At 41.7% G+C, this 17,744-nt stretch overlaps 1 protein-coding gene across 1 annotated transcript in view; it reads left to right on the forward strand.

Annotated features, from left to right (window-relative positions):
- The first annotated feature begins 4,224 nt into the window (after nucleotides 1–4,224).
- LOC128701222 (zinc finger protein 271-like) overlaps nucleotides 4,225–17,744 on the forward strand; it is an 81,814-nt gene continuing 68,294 nt past the window's right edge. The window contains exon 1 of the mRNA XM_070100469.1: nucleotides 4,225–4,645. The gene's annotated coding sequence lies outside the window, so the exon portion shown is untranslated. The remainder of the gene's footprint in view (nucleotides 4,646–17,744) is intronic.

Genomic DNA, 17,744 nt, shown 5'->3' on the forward strand with positions numbered 1-17,744 from the left:
TGTGTGTGTATGAGTGTGTGTGTGTATGAGTGTGTGTGCGTGTGTGTGTATGAGTTTGTGTGTGTGTGTGTGTGTGTGTGTGTGTGTGTGTGTGTGTGTGTGTGTGTGTGTGTGTGTGTTTTTGTGTGTGTGTGTATGAATTTGTATGTGTGTGTGTGAGAGAGAGAGAGACTCAGCAATCAACATTTGCACCAATAACTCACTACAGTTGTGACCGGGTGTGGAAGTGTGAATTGCTCATTACTCTAAAATTTGTTCATGATTGCAGCCATGTATAAACGTAAGTAACCATTCTTACAGTATTCATTACCTTTGTAACTTGTGAGTTCATTACCTTTGTAACTTGTGAGTTCATTACCTTGTACCTAGTTCAGCCATCAAAACTTTGGAGCCCGGTCCATGGACCCATTGTGTACCTCTGTAATCTGTAAATACCTTTGTAACTTGTCATGATTGTGACTAGACCTACCTGGAGTTCATTACCTTTGTAAATTGTGAGTTCATTACCTTTGTAAATTGTGAATTCATTGCCTCTGTAACTTGCTCAGCTATCAAAACTTTGAGGCCCAGTCCCTGGACCAATTATGTACCTCTGTAATCTTTTGACTACCGCCCACAGGATGAGTATGGGGTACATAATAAACATATTAAACTAACTAACTTAGATATGGTAAACACGAGGAAATTAAATCTTCATCAGAGTACAAAAATTCTGGCCACAAAATAGAGCGAAACATCATCGTCAAAGACCTGGGAGTGATCATGTCGGAGGATCTCACCTTCAAGGACCATAACATTGTATCAATCGCATCTGCTAGAAAAATGACAGGATGGATAATGAGAACCTTCAAAACTAGGGAGGCCAAGCCCATGATGACACTCTTCAGGTCACTTGTTCTATCTAGGCTGGAATATTGCTGCACACTAACATCACCTTTCAAGGCAGGTGAAATTGCTGACCTAGAAAATGTACAGAGAACCTTCACGGCGCGCATAACGGAGATAAAACACCTCAATTACTGGGAGCGCTTGAGGTTCCTATACCTGTATTTCCTGGAATGCAGGCGGGAGAGATACATGATTATATACACCTGGAAAATCCTAGAGGGACTAGTACAGAACTTGCACATGAAAATCACTCGCTACCAAAGCAAAAGACTTGGCAGACGATGCAACATCCCCCCAATGAAAAGCAGGGGTGTCACTAGCACGTTAAGAGATAAAGTAAGTGTCAGGGGCCTGAGACTGTTAAACTGCCTCCCAGCATACATAAGGGGGATTACCAACAGACCCCTGGCAGTCTTCAAGCTGGCACTGGACAAGCACCTAAAATCGGTTCCTGACCAGCCGGGCTGTGGCTCGTACGTTGGTTTGCGTGCAGCCAGCAGTAACAGCCTGGTTGATCAGGCTCTGATCCACCAGGAGGCCTGGTCACAGACCGGGCCGCGGGGGCGTTGACCCCCGGAACTCTCTCCAGGTAAACTCCAGGAGGGTGTTGATGGAACCAGCACCAACAGGGAGAAAGAGCGATCGGCGAGGCAGTCTTCTCACACAGGTGAGGTGTGATCACCCGACCCTGGTCACATGACACCCCGTGGACTGCTCCTGCCCAGCCATTATAGAGAAGCCGGCAGGCAAACAAGCGAGGCGGTAGTTATCAAGGTAGTTTGCCAATGCGGGCAGCTACTCAACACTCGAGCAATGAGCACTGAATAATTTGTAAATGTTACATCCTACCTAATAATATAGCTAAGCCAAATAATATTATAAAGCAATATATTTACGGTTTAGCTAATATCGTAAATATCAGCAATATAAAATTATCTGAACAGGTAATATACATTAAAATTGAGAAATATTCATGTACATACACTGTGACCCATTCAGGGGTCGCAATAGAAAACATCGCCGCAAGTTATGTGACAGTTTCTTGGACACGGGATACCATTATTATTATTATTATAATCAAAGGGGAAGCGCTAAACCCGGAGGATTATACAGCGCCTGGGGGGGATGTGGAAGGCATTCAGGCTTAATTTGGGGAACTGGAGCACAGATCTAATTCCCTAAATCAAGAGCCCCTCACCAACATCAAGGAACCTTCCTTGAGGGGCACAGGATAGCAGAGCTCAGATACTGGGTGACAGAAGGTTCGAACATCAGCGGGAGAGGGTATGGACACCAGGTGACAGAAGGTTCGAACATCAGCGGGAGAGGGTATGGACACCAGGTGACAGAAGGTTCGAACATCAGTGGGAGAGGGTGTGGACACCAGGTGACAGAAGGTTCGAACATCAGCGGGAGAGGGTATGGACACCAGGTGACAGAAGGTTCGAACATCAGCGGGAGAGGGTATGGACACCAGGTGACAGAAGGTTCGAACATCAGACGGCAGAGGGTTCAGATACCAGGCCCCTCACGGAAGGTTCCTTGATTTTGGTCAGCGCTGATGTGGCTTAGCTCTTCTTTTTTATTATAATAAATCCTTGATGTTGGTGAGGGGCTCTTGATTAAGGGAATTGGATCTGTGCTCCAGTTCCCCGAATTAAGCCTGAATGCCTTCCACCTCCCCCCCGGCACTGTATAATCTTACGGGTTTAGCGCTTCCCCCTTGATTATAATAATAATCAGATACCAGGATGCAGAGGATCCCGACATCCGGCGACAGAGTCCGAACACCAGACGACACCGGGTTCGATACAGCGACTGCTGTTATTGGCCCTATAAACCCCAAACAGCAGTGAGGGAGACACACATGGAAAATCTCTGTATATGACTTCTGCGTCAGCCTTCGTCGAGAGTGGATGTCTCTCTCTCTTTCCCCTGTGTATCAGTGACATATTTCCACCGTTCTCTCTGGGACGCTTGTCCTCGTCTATTTAGCCGGCCGGGCACTACAGGAGGGGCACCTGGCACTACAGGAGGGGCACCGGGCACTACAGGAGGGGCACCGGGCACTACAGGAGGGGCACCGGGCACTACAGGAGGGGCACCGGGCACTACAGGAGGGGCACCTGGCACTACAGGAGGGGCACCGGGCACTACAGGAGGGGCACCTGTACATCGGCTTACTGTAGTCAGCTCCATTTTTTCCGCTCTGCGGAAAGTTCTTTAATGGTCTTTGGTGGGAAGTTGTTTATTAAGAGGTGGCCTGGTGGCTAAAGCTCCCGCTTCACACACGGAGGGCCCGGGTCGATTCCCGGCGGGTGGAAACATTTCGACACGTTTCCTTACACCTGTTGTCCAGGTAAACTCCAGGTCCTGTTCACCTAGCAGCAAATAGGTACCTGGGTGTTAGTCGACAGGTGTGGGTCGCATCCTGGGGGACAAGATTAAGGACCCCAATGGAAATAAGTTAGACAGTCCTCGATGACGCACTGACTTTCTTGGGTTATCCTGGGTGGCTAACCCTCCGGGGTTAAAAATCCGAACGAAATTTTATCTTATCTTATCTTACTGAACTCAGGTGCTGTATAGCCCTTGTGGCTTAGTGCTTCTTTTTGATTATACTAATAATACTGAAATCAGGTGGGAGTGTGGGTGTCCCTCTCTGCTGGAGCTTGGCAAGGGTGTCCCTCTCTGCTGGAGCTTGGCAAGGGTGTCCCTCTCTGCTGGAGCTTGGCAAGGGTGTCCCTCTCTGCTGGAGCTTGGCAAGGGTGTCCCTCTCTGCTGGAGCTTGGCAAGGGTGTCCCTCTCTGCTGGAGCTTGGCAAGGGCGTCCCTCTCTGCTGGAGCTTGGCAAGCGCGTCCCTCTCTGCTGGAGCTTGGCAAGGGAGTCCCTCTCTGCTGGAGCTTGGCAAGGGGGTCCCTCTCTGCTGGAGCTTGGCAAGGGTGTCCCTCTCTGCTGGAGCTTGGCAAGGGTGTCCATCTCTGCTGGAGCTTGGCAAGTGTGTCCCTCTCTGCTGGAGCTTGGCAAGGGTGTCCATATCTGCTGGAGCTTGGCAAGGGTGTCCCTCTCTGCTGGAGCTTGGCAAGGGTGTCCCTCTCTGCTGGAGCTTGGCAAGGGTGTCCCTCTGCTGGAGCTTGGCAAGGGTGTCCCTCTCTGCTGGAGCTTGGCAAGGGTGTCCCTCTCTGCTGGAGCTTGGCAAGGGCATCCCTCTCTGCTGGAGCTTGGCAATGGTGTCCCTCTCTGCTGGAGCTTGGCAAGGGCGTCCCTCTCTGCTGGAGCTTGGCAAGGGTGTCCCTCTCTGCTGGAGCTTGGCAAGGGCATCCCTCTCTGCTGAGGCTTGGCAAGGGCATCCCTCTCTGCTGAGGCTTGGCAAGGGCATCCCTCTCTGCTGAGGCTTGGCAAGGACGTCCCTCTCTGCTGGAGCTTGGCAAGGGTGTCCCTCTCTGCTGGAGCTTGGCAAGGGTGTCCCTCTCTGCTGGAGCTTGGCAAGGGTGTCCCCCTCTGCTGGAGCTTGGCAAGGGTGTCCACCGGATCTAATTGGAAACTTCAACTTTCTATCTCTATTTACAAAGGAACTTTTGTTCCTTTTCTTTCATGGTCCAGCCTTGGGCAACAAATCTTCCTGTACCATCGAGAAGCTGGAGTCGACATATGCTGTCAGTGGCTCTGATAAACCCAGCAAAGAGAAGAGGAAGAATCTGTGTATTATTCCACAGTTTATGAAGCTCTGGAGTAACTACCGCTGCAACATTGTCAAGTACGTAGTAACGCTGCTATGTTAACATATGAGAAAGTGTTATCTGTGGCTGAAATAAGGAAGGATAATCATACCTCATGCTTTTACAACCCATCCATTACTATATTTTCGCTCTTAAATTTTAAAAAGTCTTAATAATCGTGAAAGTGTAACTAATACCTCTCCAGTATGCCTAGCATATTATTATATAATTTAGGTGATAATGAGCAGCAACATATCTGGGATCATTCTTGTTTCTTCCAGTTATGGGCTCTTGATTCAGGGAAATAGAGCTGCCTCTCATTTTCGTTTAATACGATCTGATTACCTCCCATATTTCAGATATCAGATGACCCCCTATGGGTTTAGTGCCTCCCCATACCTGGGGTATACCTGGAGGGTATTCCGGGGGTCAGTGCCCCCGCAGCCCGGTCAGTGACCGGGCCCACCCCATGGAAATAATTTTTTAAAGGTTATAAATCATGACTGTTCTACTGTAAATAATAAGATATTACAAGGACCCCCAGTGGAAATAAGTCACTTCATCTGACCTTTTTTCGGGGGGTTATCCTAGGTAATTTACAAATATGTTACTAGGAATGATAATTGTAACCAACTATATTTGTGTAACAGTAATTAGGTGTAACCGCACCTAAATAAACTTACTTAGGTGTATCAGGAGCCGCCGTCACCACCACACCTCTCGCACAGTTGTAATAATCTTGACAAATATTACTGCCTTAATATTCTTACATGTTATTGTCAGTAAACTGACTAAAAATCTTATTGTAACATTATAGAACATGTACATGTTTGTCTAAACCTTAAGTTAAAAACATAACTAAGTTATAGTTATCGACAACTCCTCGGCAGAACTGGGTCACTGTTTTATAATTTTCAAAACATGCAACCTATGTATATACATCCTGGAATAAGTATTTCTTGTGCACATTTTTATTTTGGGAGATATTAACAAAATTTGGTTAGGTTACGGTAGGTTAGGTTACAATAGGTAAGGTTACAGTAGGTTAGGTTACAGTAGGTAAGGTTACAGTAGGTTAGGTTACAGTAGGTTAGGTTACAGTAAGTTAGGTTACAGTAGGTTAGGTTAGGTTACAGTAGGTAAGGTTACAGTCAGGAAGGTTACAGTAGGTAAGGTTAGGTACTGAGATCTTGATACAGGGAATTCTCTTATGCTTGCCAAATCTATAGGAAGAATAACAGTAATAACAGTAACAAGTTTATTTTAGTATGATACATGTTTGTACAAAGGCGTGTAACAATTTGGTGAACATGCCAAAAGCCCCTTTATATGCAGAGCATTTTGGGCATACTTAAGACTAACTTAAGATTAATAAGGCAACAGTGGCTTGCTGGGTTAAGCTCTCGCTTCACACACAGAGGGCCCGGATTCAATTCCCAGCATGATGGAAACATTTCAACGTGTTTCCCTACACCTGTTGTCATGTTCACCTAACAGCAAGTAGGTACCTGGGTGTTAGTCGACTGGTGTGGGTCGCATCCTGGGGAACAAGGTTGAGGAACCCAATGGAAATAAATTAGACAGTCCTTCACGCACTGACTTTCTTGGGTTATCCTGAGTGGCTAACCCTCTGGGATTAAAAATCCGATGAAAATCTTATCTTTCTTATCTTGTCATTTGGTGAGTTAGTGATTATTAGAAAATTGAATATTCAACTAGTTTACGCGATGTGGCTTTAGTAAGTTTGGTAGAGAATACAGTGGAACCTCTACTTGCGAGCGTGTCCACGTGCGAGTTTTTCCAAATACGAGCAGTTGATGGATCGATTTTTTGCTTCCATACGCGAGCAAAATTTCCACAAGCGAGGAGACTGCAATGTATGATGGAAAGATGCTTTTTAACGTACACCAAAAATGAAAGAAATCTAAGGATAAATAATGGAGTTCACTTCTCAGCAATTAGCCACCTCTTAGCAGTAATTTTGAATGGTTTTTATGGTTGTATTGTTTTTTTGTTTTTTTTTGTCTCATTTGATAGAATGGAAGATATATTACAGAAATAGATATGATTTTGATTGTTTTCACGACGAAAAGTACCTTGAAATAGAGTTTGACCTAGGAGAAATGGTCCATTGCTTGGCTGTTTCAGAGTAAACAAATGACGTCACTGTACATTCCAATATGCAGTCGTGAATGGGTTGACATTACAGTGGACCCCCGGTTAACGATTTTAATCCGTGCAAGAGGGCTCATCGTTATGCGAAATAATCGTTATGCGAATGAATTTTCCCCATAAGAAATAATGGAAATAAAATTAATCCGTGCAAGACGCCCAAAAGTATGAAAAAAATTTTTTTTTACCACATGAAATGTTAATTTTAATACACACAAACTGAAAAAGGCATGCACAATTAAATGACACTTACTTTTATTGAAGATCTGGTGATGATTGATGGGATGGGAGGAGGGGAGAGAGTGTGTTAGTGTTTAGAAGGGGAATCCCCTTCCATTAGGACTTGAGGTAGTAAGTCCTTTTCTGGGGTTACTTCCCTTCTTCTTTTAATGCCACTAGGGCCAGCTTCAGAGTCACTGGACTTCTTTCGCACAAGATATCTGTCCATAGTGGCCTGTACCTCTCGTTCCTTTATGACTTGCCTAAAGTGTTTCACAACATTGTCAGTGTAATAATCACCAGCACGGCTTGCAATAGCTGTGTGAGGGTGATTTTCATCCATGAAGGTTTGCACTTCAAGCCACTTAGCACAGATTTCCTTTATCTTTGTAGTAGGCAACTTCTTCAATTTCTCTCTCCCCTCCTCTGAACCAGTTTCCTCAGGTCTGGCCTCTTGCTCTTGAAGTTGATCTATCAGCTCATCAGTGGTTAGTTCTTCATTGTCCTCCTCCACCAACTCTTCCACATCCTCCCCACTAACCTCCAACCCCAAGGACTTTCCCAATGCCACAATGGATTCCTCAACTGGCACAGGATTCTCAGGGTTAGCCTCAAACCCTTCAAAATCCCTTTTGTCTACACATTCTGGCCACAGTTTCTTCCAAGCAGAGTTCAAGGTCCTCTTTGTCACTTCCTCCCAAGCCTTACCTATAAGGTTTACACAATTGAGGATATTAAAGTGATCTCTCCAAAACTCTCTTAGAGTCAGTTGAGTTTCTGAGGTCATTACAAAGCACCTTTCAAACAGAGCTTTTGTGTACAGTTTCTTGAAGTTGGAAATAACCTGCTGGTCCATGGGCTGCAGGAGAGGAGTGGTATTAGGAGGCAAAAACTTCACCTTAATGAAGCTCATGTCCCCATAAAGTCGCTCTGCCACGTCTGTAGGATGACCAGGGGCATTGTCTAACACCAGGAGGCACTTAAGTTCTAATTTCTTTTCAGTTAGGTAATTTTTCACATTGGGGGCAAATGCATGGTGTAACCAGTTATAGAAAAATTCCCTAGTGACCCATGCCTTACTGTTTGCCCTCCACAGCACACACAAATTATCCTTGAGGACATTCTTTTGCCTGAACGCTCTGGGAGTTTCAGAGTGATACACTAATAAAGGCTTCACTTTGCAATCACCAGTAGCATTGGCACACATCAACAAAGTAAGCCTGTCTTTCATAGGCTTATGTCCTGGGAGTGCCTTTTCCTCCTGAGTAATGTAGGTCCTGCTTGGCATTTTCTTCCAGAACAGGCCTGTTTCATCACAATTAAACACTTGTTCAGGTTTCAGTCCTTCAGTTTCTATGTACTCCTTGAATTCCTGCACATATTTTTCAGCCGCTTTGTGGTCCGAACTGGCAGCCTCACCATGCCTTATCACACTATGGATGCCACTACGCTTCTTAAATCTCTCAAACCAACCTTTGCTGGCCTTAAATTCACTCACATCATCACTAGTTGCAGGCATTTTTTTAATTAAATCCTCATGCAACTTCCTAGCCTTTTCACATATGATCGCTTGAGAGACGCTATCTCCTGCTATCTGTTTTTCATTTATCCACACCAATAAGAGTCTCTCAACATCTTCCATCAATTGCGATCTTTGTTTCGAAAACACAGTTGAACCTTTGGCAAGAACAGCTTCCTTGATTGTCTTTCTGGTGCCCACAATAGTAGCGATGGTTGATTGGGGTTTCTTGTACAGCTTGACTAGGTCGGCTATACGCACTCCACTTTCATACTTATCAATTATCTCTTTCTTCATCTCTATAGTAATTCTTACCCTTTGAGGTGTAGGGTTGGCACTAGAAGCTTTCTTGGGGCCCATGGTCACTTATTTTCCAGAAACAGCACCGAAAATACTGTAATAATACGAAATATTCCGAGTGTATGCTTGGATGTTACCTCGGAGGCTGGCTGGTAAACAATGGGACGGAGCGGCACATGTGAGGCTGGCTGAGGGCACATTGGACGCGTCTCGGACGAAAATCGGTATGCGGGTTTTTAATCGGTATGCGCGGCAAAAATTTTGCGATAAAAGTAATCGTTATGCGGAAAAATCGCTATGTGATGCCATCGTTATGCGGGGGTCCACTGTATTTATACAATTATTGCAATAAGGAATAACAGTAAATCTTATATTTATTGTGTGAATAAAAATTACAAATTATTTATATAATGATAATAATAATATGTATAATAATAATATGTATAATAATACACCTACCATCCGACTTACGACCGAGTTCGGTTCCGAGAAACCGGTCGTAAGTCGCAATGGACGTAAGTCGAACTTTAATACTGAATATCAGCATAACATTTTTGTAATGACTTTATTTTATTGTTTTATTTTGGTATTTCATGTTTTAATTTACTTTTATGTTGTTAATACTGTATTTTATACTGTAAGGTTTAGGATAAACACTGTGTACAACACGAACACTTGTTTATTTCCCAGAAATTTGGCATAAAAAACACGGCCGTAAGTCGAGTCGTTGTAAGTCAAGCAGGTCGTAAATCGGATGGTAGGTGTATGTATAATAATAATAGTACGTACAGGTCTCCCTCAACATTCGCGAGGGTTAGGGGATCAAGAGCCTCGTGAATGTTGAAAAACCGTGAATGTTTGGTGCCCCAATATATTGTAGGGAAATATAATACAATGCTGCTTCCTTAACTTGTCCAACCATGAACAAACATAAAGTACATGAAAACGTCGTAAATTGTACTAAATACATACGTTATGCCTTAATAACATGTATGTTATTAAATACCACTGCCTCAACCAATGCGAGTCCCTACTACCCTCCCTCCGACCCCCACAACTGGCAGCCAGCCCTCCCACCACTGTGTGGTGAGTGTTTTGTTTGTTCATTATTTGCTATTAAACTACAGTATAAATAATGTAAACCGATCCATGACTGCATATTAGAATGGCTATTCGGACAGGTATTGGACGGTGACATCATGTGTTTACTCTTGAACACAGCAAAGAATCAAACATTTGTGCTACTGCTAATAATAATAATAATAATAATAATAATAATAATAATAATAATAATATAATAATAATATAATAATAATAATAATATAATAATAATATAATAATAATATAATAATAATAATATAATAATAATATATTTTATTTTTATTATTATTATCACACTGGCCGATTCCCACCAAGGCAGGGTGGCCCGAAAAAGAAAAACTTTCACCATCATTCACTCCATCACTGTCTTGCCAGAAGGGTGCTTTACACTACAGTTTTTAAACTGCAACATTAACACCCCTCCTTCAGAGTGCAGGCACTGTACTTCCCATCTCCAGGACTCAAGTCCGGCCTGCCGGTTTCCCTGAATCCCTTCATAAATGTTACTTTGCTCACACTCCAACAGCACGTCAAGTATTAAAAACCATTTGTCTCCATTCACTCCTATCAAACACGCTCACGCATGCCTGCTGGAAGTCCAAGCCCCTCGCACACAAAACCTCCTTTACCCCCTCCCTCCAACCTTTCCTAGGCTGACCCCTACCCCGCCTTCCTTCCACTACAGACTGATACACTCTTGAAGTCATTCTGTTTCGCTCCATTCTCTCTACATGCGAAACAGAATGACTTCAAGAGTGTATCAGTCTGTAGTGGAAGGAAGGCGGGGTAGGGGTCGGCCTAGGAAAGGTTGGAGGGAGGGGGTAAAGGATATAATAATATAATAATAATATAATAATAATAATAATATAATAATATAATAATAATAATAATATAATAATAATATAATAATAATAATAATAAATACGATAGAATTGAAGAAGGAAATTGTACAAAAATACGAGGGTTGAAGCAGTGGTGGAGGAAGTGGTTGACGCAGCCTCAGTGTGGCTTTGTTTATGCTGGAGTGAGTATTAGTCTCCCTGCTCTTCCAAACATTTCACAATAATTCATTGTATTTGGTGCTTGCTTGTAGATTGAGTGTGACTGGAGTGGTTGAGGCAGTTATAGAGGCAGTGGTAGAGGCACTGCCTCTATCACTGCCTCTATCACTGCCTCTATCACTGCCTCTACCACTGCCTCTACCACTGCCTCTATCACTGCCTCTACCACTGCCTCTACCGCTGCCTCTATCACTGCCTCTACCACTGCCTCTATCACTGCCTCTATCACTGCCTCTACCACTGCCTCTACCACTGCCTCTACCACTGCCTCTACCACTGCCTCTATCACTGCCTCTATCACTGCCTCTACCACTGCCTCTATAACTGCCTCTACCACTGCCTCCATCACTGCCTCTACCACTGCCTCCATCACTGCCTCTACCACTGCCTCAACCACTCCAGTCACACTCAATCTACAAGCAAGCACCAAATACAATGAATTATTGTGAAATGTTTGGAAGAGCAGGGAGACTAATACTCACTCCAGCATAAACAAAGCCACACTGAGGCTGCGTCAACCACTTCCTCCACCACTGCTTCAACCCTCGTACTTTTGTACAATTTCCTTCTTCAATTCTATCGTATTTATTATTATTATTATTATTATTATTATTATTATTATTATTATTTTTATTATATTATTTTTATTATTATTATTATTATTATTATTATTATTATTATTATTATTATTATTATTATTATTATTATTATTATTATTAGCAGTAGCACAAATGTTTGATTCTTTGCTGTGTTCAAGAGTAAACACATGATGTCACCGTCCAATACCTGTCTGAATAGCCATTCTAATATGCAGTCATGGATGGGTTTACATTATTTATACTGTAGTTTAATAGCAAATAATGAACAAACAAAACACTCACCACACAGAGGTGGGAGGGCTGGCTGCCAGTTTCAGGGGTCGGAGGGAGGGTAGTAAGGACTCCTGGCGGTAAACTTAAATATGATTTGGAGGCTGGGAATTTGGCGGTTGGGAATTCGCGAATGTGTGAAGCCCGCGAAAGTTGAAAACGTGAATGTTGAGGGAGACCCGTACAATAATACAATAATAATAATAATAATATAATATGTACACCTACCATCCGACTTACGACTGAGTTCGGTTCCGAGAAACCGGTCGTAAGTCGAACTTTACTACTGAATATCAACAAAACATTTTTGTAATGACTTTATTTTATTGTTTTATTTTGGTATTTCAAGGTTTAGGATAAACACTGTGTACAACAAAAATAGTTGTTTATTTCCCAAAAATTTGGCATAAAAAACACGGTCGTAAGCCGAGTGGTCGTAAGTCGAGCAGGTTGTAAGTCGGATGGTAGGTGTATAATAATAATACATATATAATAATAATGTACTACAACTTATAATAATGATAATAATAGATGGCTTCAAAAGGCTAGATGGCAGTGCTTACCACAACAAAGAGGGAGCGGTTGTGGCCGCCTCCACCTGTTACATTCATTCTAGAGTATATATCAAGTTTCTATGTTATTTATATTGTTTGTTATGTCATATTAGATGAACTGATATATAAATATGTAAGCCGTATAGATGATATTAGTGAAATTATTCATGAAGTATTTTGCCCAGTCTCCAGACAAACTCTCGTCCACCGCCGACACCGCCCATACCACTACATGAATGACATATTTTATTCATTTTAGAGTATATATCAGATTTCTATGTTATTTATATTGTTTATTATGTCATATTAGATGAAGTGAGATAGATAAATAAGCTTTAGAGTTGATATTAGCAAAATTATTGAAGTACAGAATTCCACTGGAACGGATTAATTGCATTTCAGTTAATTTAAATGAGGAAAATTGACTCTGCAAATGAGCAAATCCAGTTGTGAGCAAGGTCATGGAACGGATTAAACTCGCAAGTTGAGGTTCCACTGTAATTACAGTTTTGTTATAAAAAATGCAATAATTAAATTTAGCACAATTTAAAACAATGAAGTTGAAAGAATTTTAAGACTGAAGTAATGATTAAATAGTTGAGCAATCATCAAGCACAATATACAGTAATGAGATGCAAGTGGGGATTGGAAACTGAAGCCTCTGATCTACCACTCTGAAAACCCGAGGGTCTTTAATAACCTTTCGACTTTTGCAAGCCCGTTTCTGAAACTGTCATTCTATATCGCAAAATTTTTGGAAAAAAACAAATTATTTTTTCTTATGAAATGATGACCTTTTCCCGACAGTAATGACACTAAAAGTATGAAATTTGGTCGAAAACTCGCGGAATTACGCTCCCACGAAGTTAGTGGTCTCGGCGACACATACGCATCAGCGATTTCGCTGACTTTGAGCCCTGTTTTTTGACCAATTCTGTTGTTCCAGTTGACCAAACTTGTAGCTATTTCTTTAGAACTCCATTTTTTCTATCAGTTGAGTACAAGAAACCGCCCATTTATCGATGTGAGCTACCCAATAAAGTGGTCAGAAATTGGCAATTTGGCCAATTTCATGCAAATTTAAAAAGATGCCAATTTCAAAATAGGGTCCAGAATAAACAATGTAGACATTCTTGGCACTAAAATAACATATCCTCTGTTCATTAGTCATGTCTCTAGGCCCCTCTTATTTTACTATTGCTTTCTATTTTGATTTTTTATTCATACAAAAAATACAAAATTTACTGTTATGCAGACTACTGCATTATTGTAAAAATGGTATAAATAACATCAGTGCACTAGTGAAAGAATACAGGAAGGCCCCGCTTTACGGCGTTTCACTTTACGGCGTTCCGCCAATACGGTCATTTCAAATTATGACCAAAACTCGCTACTCGGCTCCCCCCACCTGACTTTCTAATACGGTCACCGCGCCCCACCTTGTTTGTTTACATTCTTCGTGAGCTCAGTAAGCACTAAGTCTCTCCATTTTGTCTGGAAACTCCAAAATTTCAAATGTTTTTAAAAGTTATTTCATATTTTATATATACTCTGATAATTATACTTATGTATACCTGTACTTAAATAAACTTACATACTGTGCTGGCATGCAGGTACACATTAAAATCAGTAAGAGTGTCTTATGTCTCCAGACGTCATATTAGTAATCATAATAATAATCATCGTCTCATTTAAATGTCGTATATTACGTTAAATACACATTTTCATTAATCCATCTATGATATTGTTGTGATAGAAACACAGGCCTTATCTCTAGGCTTTATTGAACATAGAATCTTCATAGTACTTCTGCAACAACAAAATATAATGACTAGTACATCTAATAATGGCTTCTACAGGGATGGTGATGTCTTGCATATGTCAAGAGAAAAGTTATAACTACAGGCCACGTATTTAAACTCACCATGTAATCTGCATCACTGATAAATGGATATAGTAGGAGAGAATCACACACCATGTGTTGGCGCCCATGACACACACCAAACTGTTGTTGTTGTTAAGGGCCCCAAGAGGTGGTGCAGTATTATCCTGCTGCTGCTCCCCACAGGACCAGTATCACTACAATCTCCCCCTTCTAAAATATCAGAGACAGTAATCTCCCAAACTGTTAGGTGGGCGACGTACACGTCCCGACCTTCGTAGCCCTTGAGCCTCTTCACCAGGTTCGATATTTTCCAGCGGGGTTTGATTAACTGCTGGAGCAGAATCCTCTATTTCCATAGGGGTAGTCTCAAGGGGCTTTCCAGGAGAAAACGAAGCATCTTTCACATCTATTGGTGTATCTTGAGATTCCACACTAATAGGGATTTCAAATGGGGCTAAATGTCTTGTAGATACTGTAGTCTCTTCACCATTTTGGTAGCGAATGTGGGCGTAATGTGGATTAGCTTGCAGGAGCTCTACCTCTTCCACTAAAGGATCCGTCTTGTTCATCCTACGGTGACTTCAGGAGAACGGGTCCAGGATGACATAACCAAGTGGGCACGGAGGCTCCCGTAGAGGAACGACGTGAATAGTTGAGGAGTCTTTCATGAGGGGTTGCATTAGTAGCTGTGCACAGCAGTGATCTAATAGAGTGAAGAGCATCAGGTAGGACAGTTTGCCAGTGTTGAACAGGTAAATTGCGCGACTTCAATGTCATTGTAACTGCCTTCCATATAGTACCATTGAACCGCTCCACTTGACCATTGCCTTGAGGGTTAAGAACATAAGAACATAAGAAAAGGAGGAACACTGCAGGAGGCCTGCTGGCCCATACTAGGCAGGTCCTTTACAATTCATCCCACTAACAAAACATTTGCCCAACCCAATTTTCAATGCCACCCAAGAAATAAGCTCTGATGTGAAAGTCCCACTCAAATCCAACCCCTCCCACTCATGTACTTATCCAACCTAGATTTGAAACTACCCAAAGTCCCAGCCTCAATAACCCAACTAGGTAGACTGTTCCACTCATCAACTACCCTATTTCCAAACCAATACTTTCCTATGTCCTTTCTAAATCTAAACTTACCTAATTTAAATCCATTACTGCGCGTTCTCTCTTGGAGAGACATCCTCAAGACCTTATTAATATCCCCTTTATTTATACCTATCTTCCACTTATACACTTCGATCAGGTCTCCCCTCATTCTTCGTCTAACAAGTGAATGTAACTTAAGAGTCTTCAATCTTTCTTCATAAGGAAGATTTCTGATGCTATGTATTAATTTAGTCATCCTACGCTGAATGTTTTCTAACGAATTTATGTCCATTTTGTAATACGGAGACCAGAACTGAGCTGCATAATCTAGGTGAGGCCTTACTAATGATGTATAAAGCTGCAGTATGACCTCTGGACTTCTGTTGCTTACACTTCTTGATATAAATCCCAGTAATCTATTTGCCTTATTACGTACGCTTAGGCATTGCTGTCTTGGTTTAAGGTTGCTGCTCACCATAACCCCCAAGTCCTTTTCGCAATCTGTATGGCTAAGTTCTACATCATTTAATTTATAAGTACTAGTGTTATGGGCACTCCCAAGCCTCAGAACCTTGCATTTATCTACATTGAACTGCATCTGCCACTTTTCTGACCAAGAATAGAGTTTGTTTAAATCCTCCTGAAGTTCCCTAACATCTACGTTTGAATCAATTATCCTACCTATCTTTGTGTCATCGGCGAATTTGCTCATATCACTAGTAATTCCCTCATCAAGATCATTGATATATATTATAAACAACAACGGGCCCAAGACTGATCCCTGTGGAACGCCACTTGTTACAGATCCCCACTCGGATTTAACCCCATTTATGGACACTCTCTGCTTCCTGTCAGTGAGCCATGACTCGATCCACGAGAGCACTTTTCCCCCAATGCCATGAGCTGCCACTTTCTTTAACAGTCTATGGTGCGGAACTCTATCAAAAGCCTTACTAAAATCTAAGTAAATAATATCAAATTCTTTATTGTGGTCAACAGCCTCAAAAGCTTTACTGAAGAAAGTTAATAAATTAGTTAGACAAGACCGGCCTCTTGTGAATCCATGCTGAGTATCATTAATCAAGCTATGCTTATCGAGATGGCTTCTTATAATCTCAGCTATAATTGACTCTAGTAATTTGCCTACAATTGAGGTCAGGCTTATTGGGCGGTAATTTGACGGTAACGACTTGTCCCCTGTTTTAAAAATAGGAGTTACATTAGCCATCTTCCACATATCAGACACTACACCTGTTTGAAGAGATAAATTAAAAATATTAGTTAATGGTTCACAGAGTTCCATTTTGCATTCCTTAAGAACCCTTGAAAAAACCTCATCAGGACCTGGCGACTTATTTTGCTTCAGTCTGTCTATCTGCCTCACAACCATCTCACTAGTGACTGTGATGTTACATAATTTATCTTCTTCTAGCCCACTGTAAAAATTAATTACTGGAATATTGTTAGTGTCTTCCTGTGTAAAAACTGAGAGAAAATAATTATTTAAAATCAAGCACATTTCATTCTCTTTGTCAGTAAGGTGCCCATAGTTATTTTTAAGGGGACCTATCTTATCTCTAACTTTTGTTCTATAGACCTGGAAAAAACTTTTTGGGTTAGTTTTAGAATCCCTAGCAACTTTAATTTCATAGTCCCTTTTATCTTTTCTTATCCCCTTTTTAATGTCCCTCTTAATGTCAATATACTGATTCATAAGATGACCCTCACCTCTTTTGATACGCCTATAAATTCCTTTCTTTTGCCCTAGTAGATATTTGAGCCTATTATTCATCCATTTTGGGTCATTTCTATTTGATCTAATTTCTTTATATGGGATAAACGCTCTTTGAGCAGCATGTATAGTGTTCAGAAAACTGTCATATTGATAGCTCTCTTCGTTACCCCAGTCAACAGATGATAAGTGTTCTCTAAGCCCATCGTAATCTGCTAAGCGAAAATCTGGGACTGTTACTGAGTTATCGCTACTAACGTACTTCCATTCAATGCTAAATGTAATTGATTTGTGGTCGCTAGCACCCAGTTCCTCTGAAATTTCTAAATTATTAACAAGGGATTCATTGTTTGCCATAACTAAGTCAAGCAGGTTATTTCCCCTTGTAGGTTCTGTCACAAACTGCTTCAAAAAACAATCCTGAAATACTTCTAAGAAGTCGTATGATTCTAAATTCCCAGTCAAGAAATTCCAATCAACATGACTAAAGTTAAAGTCTCCTAGAATTACTACATTATCGTGCCTTGTGGCCTTAACAATTTCCTCCCATAGTAGTTTCCCTTGGTCCCTATCTAAGTTTGGGGGACGGTATATCACTCCTAAAATCAGTTTTTCATGCCCCTCTGA

This window comes from Cherax quadricarinatus, chromosome 72 (assembly GCF_038502225.1).
Source record: "Cherax quadricarinatus isolate ZL_2023a chromosome 72, ASM3850222v1, whole genome shotgun sequence".
Taxonomy (NCBI): domain Eukaryota; kingdom Metazoa; phylum Arthropoda; class Malacostraca; order Decapoda; family Parastacidae; genus Cherax; species Cherax quadricarinatus.